This window comes from Culex quinquefasciatus, chromosome 3 (genome assembly GCF_015732765.1).
Source record: "Culex quinquefasciatus strain JHB chromosome 3, VPISU_Cqui_1.0_pri_paternal, whole genome shotgun sequence".
Classification (NCBI taxonomy): Eukaryota; Metazoa; Arthropoda; class Insecta; order Diptera; family Culicidae; genus Culex; species Culex quinquefasciatus.
This window is the reverse complement of record NC_051863.1, coordinates 71,429,715-71,440,362: the sequence shown is the minus strand read 5'-3', so window position 1 is coordinate 71,440,362 and position 10,648 is coordinate 71,429,715.

The window sequence follows — 10,648 nt, the reverse complement described above, 5'->3', positions numbered from 1 at the left end:
AAACAATAACAAACACGTTATGTTTGGTTGACCATTCTGAACAATGTCCCCAAGTTTCGTTGAATTTAGTACGGTAGTCAGGCTTGTACGTGTGTCAAACGCATTTTGACTTAAAATTCCTTTGGCCAGTTGTCGTACTTACAGAAAATTTCAGGGTGTGTCAAGATAACAATAAAAGATTGTTTTTCTTATGAGGAGTGACAACAATGCACGAAGGTCAAAAGATGAGGCATTGTGATGTGTTGGAAATCTACAAACTAGCAATAACAAAAAATACTGTATTAAAGTTCTTAGCATTTTTTTCAATTCATATACAAATCTATTTTAACCCAAATGCCCCCTCGATCCAATCCAGAACACATACCCAATATTGATTGAAGCACGAAGCTCGGATGCTGAGCGATCATCGGCATCAGAGCAAGTACACCGTAATCGTGTATGCTTGCTAAGTACGCGGTATCGATGTTCAGCGCACAGATCCTGGTTGTACAAAAAATGAGCAAAAAACAAAACAGAAAAATAACACAATATTTGCACAGTGTTTGTGTGTAGTGTATTGTCATACCATGCCTTTTAACCCCCCTGGCCGGTGTTGCTGTTGCCGGCCACGGCGTTTGCTGCCTGCGCGGGTTATCCCAAACTTCCGTAAGAATATTCTCGTTTGATGGAGTTTGTGGCATCGAACCGGAAGATAGCAAACCGGTTACCGGATTGTCAAGGTCATGCTCGACAATGGAAAAGGAGAGAAACGCAAATAGAACTTGGAGAGCCCGAGAACGCGCGCCGGCGAACCTGCCGCAACCAGAGAACCTGTTTCCCGTCACGTGACCATACGACGAGAAGGAATGGTGGTGAGCCGGTGATCACGATGTGTGGTTGAGAGAGTACCCTTCTAAGGGACTTTAGCTATTTATTGATGTTGGGGATAGTTTACGCTGATTCATCGACGATGGTTTGGTCGAAAATTTGAGGGTTTAGTCCTAATCAACCTTCTACAACCCAACCCACCCTTTAGATGGGTTTCGATTTAAAAAATCGCCAAAAACCATTTTTTCAACCAATTTTTGATCTTTAAAAAGCATTGAAAAAGAGACTTAAAAATATGAAAAATTATAAAGGCAAAATGTAATGATGATGTAATGGTAGAAGAATAGGCAAAATACTACCAAAAACAAACATAAACTCAACAAGATAAATGCAAATTGAAATACCGTCTGTGGAGGTGACATTGGGTCTGGGGGTGCGAGTGGGTCAAAGTGATTTTTAACGGATTTTACCATTTCTTTAGTTTCAAACCATTTCTTAGTTTCTTCTCAATGAAACTGGATTCTGTTAAAAGGGTTGTGACATCTTACATTGACTTCGCTGAAAAAATCTCGTTCCTAAAACAAATCCTGTTATTTTGGCAGTTGTCTAAAGTTGAGGTACGTTTTTGGCCAAAAATTACCTCTCGAAAAATCATTTTTCTAATATTTTTGTTGGAATTGCTCGAACACTACCCAAATGTTTGAAAATCTCCACTTCAAACATTGTAGCATGTCAATACGATTCCTTCGAACAAGAAACACTGTTGGATGAATTGTTTTTACCATACCGTTGTATTTGAGCATCATTTTAGTTTCATTTGACCCAATGTCACCCCCTCTAAGTCGTGAGATTAGGTAATTTTTTTAAACTATTGGCATTTAAGGTAGTGTTCATCAAAATCCACCATATTTTTAGAAAATGTCTGTAAACTATCTAAGAACAAATCTACGTTGAAAGATTTTCGATGATATTTAAATTGTTTTTGTTTTTAAGAAATTACGAGAAGTGTATCGTTTTTTGACCCATAGTCACCCCTACTGACGGTAGTAAAAATGAAATAAGAAAAACATAAAACAAGAGACGCAAAGCTTTTCGTAGAACAAAAGTTGCCCAAAATGACCTCCTGATCATGGGAAAAATAAAAAAAATCGGAAAAATGGTCAGTAGAGGGTTAACGGTACACATCAACCAGAGGTTGAGTACGTAAGTTCAACAATATTTTAAAATAACATTCGGGAAGTCGCGTGTTTTCGCCTTTCTTACAAGTGCCCTTACAAACTGTGTACAAAGTACACGTGCGCGACTGCCGGTGGGATAAAAAGAAAACAACTTCCTTGGTTGCTGTGTACCCTTAAAGTTAAAAAAATGACAGACATATTCTTATCCATTTCAAATTAATTTTGTGTTACGCAAACTCACCCAGCAGTTGCCCCGACCCCATCTTCGATTTTCGTGAAACTTTGCTATAAGGGGTAATTTAGGTCCTTGATCATGATCCCGAAGTCCATTTTTCGATATTTCGTGACGGTGGGGCGGTACGACTCCTTTCATTTTCTGGATTTTTACTAAGACACGATTTTCAGTTATTTGTAGATTGAAACCGTGAAGAGATAGAAATTTGTGTAAAATTGGACTCCTAAAAATTCCGAAAAAAAATTGCTTGAAATCGCATCCATTTCCTGTTTCTCAACTGTCAAAAATCGTGAGACATGAATGGTCTTTTTTAATTTAGAAAAAAAAAATATTTAAATTACGTGTTTTTTGTAACTTTGCAGGGTTATTTTTCAGAGTGTAACATTGTTCTACAAAGTTGTAGAGCAAAAAAACAAAAAAATCTAGCAATGAACGAGTAACAACAATCGTTCCAGTCATTCTTTTGCAAAATTAGCTGAAATTTCCGAAAAAATATTATCAAAAGCACACACTTGAGTTTTAGGGGTTAAAAAATCGAAAAACTGGTCAAAAATGGTCAAAATCTTGATATCCAAGCCATCAAATCAGACTTCCAATTTTACACTAAATCAATCTCTTCACGATTTCAAGCTACAAATTATTGAAAAACGTTTCATAGTAAAAACCTGGGTGCTGAAAAGTGGTTCGCAAAACGGCCTCAATTTTGAACAGTCAAAGTGGAACCAATTTACTGTTCGCCAAATGTAGAAAGTAATGTTATCGATCATTGAAAACAATGTTTTTTTTTTTTGCAAGAATGATTTTGAAAAATGTGTGGACTTGGAGTTGAAGTCAAGAAATCTTAAGAAAGCTAAAGACGAGATCGTCATTTTTTTTAATTATGAATGGAAGTTGTTTATGAAGTCGATGCGGTTGTACCCATCCAAAAGCTGTCTTTATAGTTTGGTTCCGTTGGATGAGCTTCGCAAGAATTAGCGATGTTTGTTTGCTGGACCAGGAAAAGCTGCAGGATTCCAAAATCAGACAGGGAATTTATCTGCGACATCGCAGAATGACACTCTCGCCACAGTTCTTCGTCACCCGTAAAAATGAAAAAAAAACCCTATTCTACCAGATCAAAACATGAAAACACACACAATTTTCCAGCAAAAAATGTCAAAATCTAGACAAAATAAAACACATACTACTATAAACAGCTCATTTATCAATAAGAAAAAAGTCAAGCTTGTGCTTTAACAGCCTCCTACTTTGTAGTTGTAAACAAAGTGGGATCATTCAAAAATCACGTTACGCATTCTCTCTACCCAGGTAAAACCCTAAAAAATGAAAGGCGTCGTAAAGTCCACCGTTACGAGATATCGATAAATGAACTTCGGATTCATGATCAGGGGCCAAAATTACTCCTTAGAGTAAAGTTTTACGAAAATCGAAGAGGGGTCGGGGCATTTTTTTCCCCGATTTCGTGTGAGTTGGCGGAGAATTACCCATTACCAAAGATGTTCCTCCAGTTTTTTTTCTATTGTTCACAACAATAAAGCTTATTTTTTATCAGCACAATAATGACCTGTTGTACGACCACAAAGGGTTTGAGTTGGATTTTAAAATCAATCATAAAAGTTTACTTCGAGGCCTTTCTTAGCAAACAGTATTTTTTGCATTTCCGTCGTGAAACTACTCACTTTTCCTGTCATTTTTCAACGACGAAATAGCCTACTTTTCTGAACCAAAAATAACAGAATCGAATAGCAACACTTTTCAGAATAAATGCTGAAAAGTTCTACTTTTAAGCACTCAAATGGGTGCTGAAAAGTTGAACTTTTCAGCACTTGTTTCGAAAAGTAACACTTTTCAACATTTTTTTGATTTGGTGCTGAATAGTGGTTCGCAAAACGGCCTCAATTTTGAACTGTCAAAGTGGAACTAATTTACTGTTCGCCAAAAGTAGAGAGTATTGTTATCGATCATTAAAAATTGTTTTTTTTTTTGCAAGAATGTAATATGTGTGGTACATGTAATTTTTACGATCAAAAACATCGTTCCAACTTTTTTTTCGCGTTTAAAAAAGCCGAAAATTCCGCAGAGGCAGTCATTAAAAAAAGGTGGAACGATGTTTTCGGTCGCAGAAATTACAGATTTGTTCAAATCAAGATCTTAAAAAATTAGGATCATTTAGACATTCCTACAAATCCCTGGAAACAAGAATCGTCCCGATTGATTGAGTTATGCTCGAGAACCAGCGAGTTAAAATTACCGTTCCAACTTGTTTGGGAGGCTTGGGCGTCTGTGTATGTTGGACAAGCGTTGGGCGTTCCAGTGTTAAACAAAAACTTATCAATTTAAATTATCATAAGCTTGGGACTCATAATCTTTTCATCTTTATACAAGATTAAATCAATGATTGCATCAGTTTAATCATACCACCTTGTACCAGAGGCACACAACCTTTTAATCCCCGTTGATACCGTTAGTTCAACCCTCTCTGCGCGTCAACTCAATTGACTCAGCGCGTGGAGTCGCCACGCCGCGGGGAATATTTTGAATGTTCCGTTTCAATAAGGAAGTGATCCTAAACTACACACACACACATCTTGAAGTTCCTCGAAGTTGGCAACGAGGAAGGGGTACCGCTAAACCAGACAATACCGCCCTTAGCTGAAATACCGTTTCAGCATCAGCCAGCCAGTCAACCTTAAATGCTTCGTCATTCCGAACCGGCCACTCTCGGAAACGCGACAAATCTCGCGTAGCACACCTCCAACTAGTTGAACGACGCCGCCGAGTACGACGCCGTTTGACCTCGGCAATGATCTTCAAGAATTGCTGCTGTTGGAGCTGATTTTTTTTCTAGCTCACTTTCGGTTTCGCCGATTTCGCTTTTACTTTGTTCGCAGACTGCTGACTGGACCTGCATGCAGTTTGGAACTTGATTTTTTCCAGTTTTGTTTTACATTTCGTTCGTGAAGCCTAGCTGGCGGGTCGAACTTCGACTTCAGCCGGACCGCGGACTGTAGAGTGGCGCACAGTGCATTGAACTTACGCGGGTGCCAAGTTTGGCATCTTCCGTTGAGGAGTGGTGAATTGCTTCAAGTGCTCTTAACGGAAATTATTTAAATATGGCTGATGGATGGATCAATTGATGTTTTTCAAACCATTGGCCATCATTTCATTGTGGAGTGACGTATTTCAAAAGAATTGCCCATACCAAAGCATCACCAAAGTGACGCTTGAATTCAATTTTCACTTTTTCTCAGGCAATTTCCAATTCTAACCAGCAGGATCCGATTCAGAAAATCTCCAATAGTACTAAAGTTTGGCCAGCAAGTTTCTTGGGCTATTTAGAAACAAAACCTTGGTAACAAGAGTGGATTAAGCCAAATAAAGGTTGTTGTTCCAACGGCATTTGCGATTACAGTCCAGACTCGATTATCCGAAGGCCGTGGCAAAATTTCACTTCGTATAATCGAAACTTCAGATAATCGATTCACGATTTTGTTTCGTTGTCATATTTTTGATTGTTGAGCTTTACCTCTAAACTACTCTAAAATTATTTAGAATTTTTGAATCCATAATGGCGGCCACAATGACGGTGATGAAATACTAAAAAAATTAGCGAAATTTGAAAATCAGTAAAATGTATTTATTTTACATGCTGATAAGCAGGTCTCACATGCTTAGTGCCAAAATATGGCGTCAAATTCGCATTTTGAAATCATTTAAAATGAATTTGACTTAAAATAACGACCAAGCCACGTAGCCCAGTGGTAACGCTTCCGCCTCGTAAGCGGTAGATCGGGGATCAAATCCCGGCTCGGACCAACACAACTGGTGATCTTTTCCCTTCTGGAATCGATTGCTTAGTAAAGGGAAGGTAGTGTATCGTCACAAACTGGACCTTAACATGACCTATGGCATGTTAACAAACCTTAACATTAGGTTGAGAATGAAACTACCACTGAATCTGCTTTGTAAATGCCGGCCCCGATACTCTTCAAGGGTGTTCCCCTCAGGAACTGGGAAAGATTTTTTTTTTTACTTTTTAAGATAACGACCATCATTGCCTTGATGTAAGATAAAATAATGCTTGATTCCCCGACAATATTTTGTCAAATTTCCTTCTTAAAGTTCTTTAGAATTGTATCCTCCACACGATCCTAGACGTGTTGATGGTAACGATTTTCCTATTACAGTCCAGAATCGATTATCCGAAGGTTTGTTTGGGACCTCGGATAATGGAATCACGAACGAATCACGAGCGAATTGTTTTGCTTATTTTTATATTTTCTTGTTTTTAACATCAATTTCGAGTTCTGCGAGCCCATTTTAGTCAAATTTAAATAGTTACATATTTAGAATAAGTAACGCCTCCTTTCCTCTAACTATCCCACATCTATTAGCTATTTCGAAGGTTATTTTTGCATTTTTTTTCCTTCTCTGTCCAATTCGTTCTCCTTAGTAAGAGTAAACTCTCTCCCCGTTAAGAATAAATCAGCTATTGAAGGGTAGTCCATATCTCAGCTCAGGATAACAACTGCACCAATGTATTTGTTAAAGCAACCAAATAAACGAAATGAAACGAAATGAAATAGTTACATATTTCAAATTTCATCACCGCCATTTTGGCCACCATCTTGAATTTAAGAATTCTAAATCAATTTAGCGTAGTTCAGGGGTTGACAATCAAAAATAAGACAGTGAATTTTTTTTCGTGATTCGGTTATCAAAACGGGCTCAACCGGCACAATCATGCTGATTTGAACAAAAAAAAAGGGGTTGTTTCAGCAAGAAATTGTATCATGGTTTTCATGGTTTCCTATACCTATGAGGTAGAGGATGATAAATATGTTCTGGAAATTATCAATTCGACGCCAACATTTCAAAAAGCATCATGTACAAACCATGCGTTTTGAGAAAAACGCATTTGAATGTTGAGCATCCATTTTCAATTCCCTTTTTAATATAAAAGCAAAATAAGATGTTCTAATAATAACAAACGATGAAAAACGTTGCTTTCATTGCTACTTGATCATCCAAATTCAATAAAACATTATTTCCGTCGTTTTATTTAAGAAAAACAAACATAACTTCTTTTGAAATCACCAACGTCTATATCACCCTGCTGTCATTGAGGGGGACGCTTTGTTATGATTCGTTTTTCTTCGCCGAATGTACATGGCGCTTTGTTCATGATGCTTTTTTTTCGTCACGAGGTTTATGTAGTCTTTTGTTGGAATAATTGTTTTGATTATTAAGGGTTGCCAAGGTCTCCTGCTGTAAATGTAAAAAAAAAATCATTCCTAAACGACTATATTTGCTTAAAAATTGGAATCAAAATTATTATTTTTTTTTTAATAATGTAATAAGAAATAATTTCGATGGTTTTGTTCGAACGCGATTCAGTTGAACACGGAACGTCGGATCGTGTAACCCTAAGGAAGGTTTATGACCGATTCCGGAACCTCTGCACATGGTATGGGGAAATTTACTTAAACTCAAATTTTGATCACAGGAGGCTGAAAATGCAAACGAGCTAAAAACGTCAAGAAACGAAAAAATACAAGACAAAGTTTGTCGGGTAAGGCTTGTTTTCATATATATTTTCAATATTTATATCGTCTAACAGAAAATTAAAAAAAAAATAATTTTAATATCGTCAGAACAGTTCAATCATCCAGACATAGAAGTATGTTAAAATGTAACAAAATGGGTCATATTAGAGTATATCAGGGCATTATCATCCTTCCTAAATTCATATGAGCTTGATTGATACCTTACGAGCTCATAGATAGTGTTCCAGGGAACAACTTGCAGAAGAATGCTAAAAGTTTCGACTATTTTTTAGAATGTTACAGAATTTATAACAACGTTGCTTTTTCTTAATGCTCTTATTTACGATTTCTGTTATAAAATGCTAACATTGGACGAACAAATATTGTTATGCAAGTTTTCAGATTAACTCAGTCTAGAGGCGACATTAAGTTGTAAAGGTTCTTTTAAGGGCTGTGGAGCATGGATGCCAGATTTACCAAACATCTTATCCTTGTGAGTCAAAAGATAAACTTTTTCACACTCAACCTGAAACTTGTGAGTCACAAGTTGTAACAAAAAAATGCCTTCACAAATGGACGCTAACACAGAATGTGGGAATCTGGTTGTTTTACTACAGAATGCTATTCAAATGATGTTTTCAGGGATTGCAAAATAGTAGGCTATTTGGAAATGATTTTACAAAGTGCTGAAAACAAAATACTATTTGCGAACAGTTTAACGTTTCTGCACTCAAATACAAATGAAAATACAGCATTGCCTTGGCGTTCTCGATTGCGTGATATTTCTACTCGAAACTAGGTGTCCGAAGACTTGATTGTTGAGGCAATTGCCCACCATTTTTTTTTTTACACCCAAGACTTTTTCCACCCGAGATTCGAACTGACGACCTTTGGATTGTTACTCAAATTACCTACCAGGGACTCCACCGAGATAGAACCCAGAGAAATGACTCCTGAGCAGTTCTCTAGGATTTCGGTCATTCGATTTTTTTTGTATTTTTTAATCCGACTGAAACTTTTTTGGTGCCTTCGGTATGCCCAAAGAAGCCATTTTGCATCATTAGTTTGTCCATATAATTTTCCATACAAATTCGGCAGCTGTCCATACAAAAATGATGTATGAAAATTCAAAAATCTGTATCTTTTGAAGGAATTTTTTGATCGATTTGGTGTCTTCGGCAAAGTTGTAGGTATGGATACGGACTACACTGGAAAAAAAATACACGGTAAAAAAATTTGGTGATTTTTATTTAACTTTTTATCACTAAAACTTGATTTACAAAAAACACTATTTTTAATTTTTTTATTTTTGATATGTTTTAGAAGGCATAAAATGCCAACTTTTCAGAAATTTCAGGTTGTGCAAAAATCACTGACCGAGTTATGAATTTTTAATCAATACTGATTTTTCAAAAATCGAAATTTTGGTCGTAAAATTTTCAACTTCATTTTTCGATGTAAAATCAAATTTGCAATCAAAAGTACTTTACTGAAATTTTGATAAAGTGCACCGTTTTCAAGTTATAGCCATATTTAAGTGACTTTTTGAAAATAGTCGCAGTTTTCATTTTTTTAAATTAGTGCACATGTTTGCCCAATTTTGAAAAAAATATTTTTGAAAAGCTGAGAAAATTCTCTATATTTTGCTTATTTGGACTTTGTTGATACGACCTTTAGTTGCTGAGATATTGCAATGCAAAGGTTTAAAAACAGGAAAATTGATGTTTTCTAAGTTTCACCCAAACAACCCACCATTTTCTATCGTCAATATCTCAGCAACTAATGGTCCGATTTTCAATGTTAATATATGAAACATTTGTGAAATTTTCCGATCTCTTCGAAAAAAATATTTTTGGAATTTTCAAATCAAGACTAACATTTCACAAAGGCCAAACATTCAATATTACGCCCTTTTAAAATGTTTGTCTTGATTTGAAAATTCCAAAAATATTTTTTCGAAAAGATCGGAAAATTTCACAATTGTTTCATATATTAACATTGAAAATCGGACCATTAGTTGCTGAGATATTGACGATAGAAAATGGTGGGTTGTTTGGGTGAAACTTAGAAAACATCAATTTTCCTGTTTTTAAACCTTTGCATTGCAATATCTCAGCAACTAAAGGTCGTATCAACATAGTCCGAATAAGCAAAATATAGAGAATTTTCTCAGCTTTTCAAAAATATTTTTTCAAAACTGGGCAAACATGTGCACTAATTTAAAAATGAAAACTGCGACTATTTTCAAAAAGTCACTTAAATATGGCTATAACTTGAAAACGGTGCACTTTATCAAAATTTTAGTACAGTACTTTTGATTGCAAATTTGATTTTACATCGAAAAATGAAGTTGAAAAATTTTACGACCAAAATTTCGATTTTTGAAAAATCAGTATTGATTAAAAATTCATAACTCGGTCAGTGATTTTTGCACAACCTGGAAATTTCTGAAAAGTTGGCATTTTATGTCTTCTAAAACATATCAAAAATAAAAAAATTAAAAATAGTGTTTTTTGTAAATCAAGTTTTAGTGATAAAGTTAAATAAAAAAAAAATTTTTTTACCGTGTATCCGTATCCATACCTACAACTTTGCCGAAGACACCAAATCGATCAAAAATTCCTTCAAAAGATACAGATTTTTGAATTTTCATACATCATTTTTGTATGGACAGCTGCCGAATTTGTATGGAAAATTATATGGACAAACTAATGATGCAAAATGGCTTCTTTGGGCATACCGAAGGCACCAAAAAAGTTTCAGCCGGATTAAAAAATACAAAAATTAAAATTGAAGAAAAAAGACCGATTTCGTAGAGAATTGCTCTCCTACAACTGGACTGAGCTAACGACCTAACCTCTAGGTTAGACCGGGGCCAACAT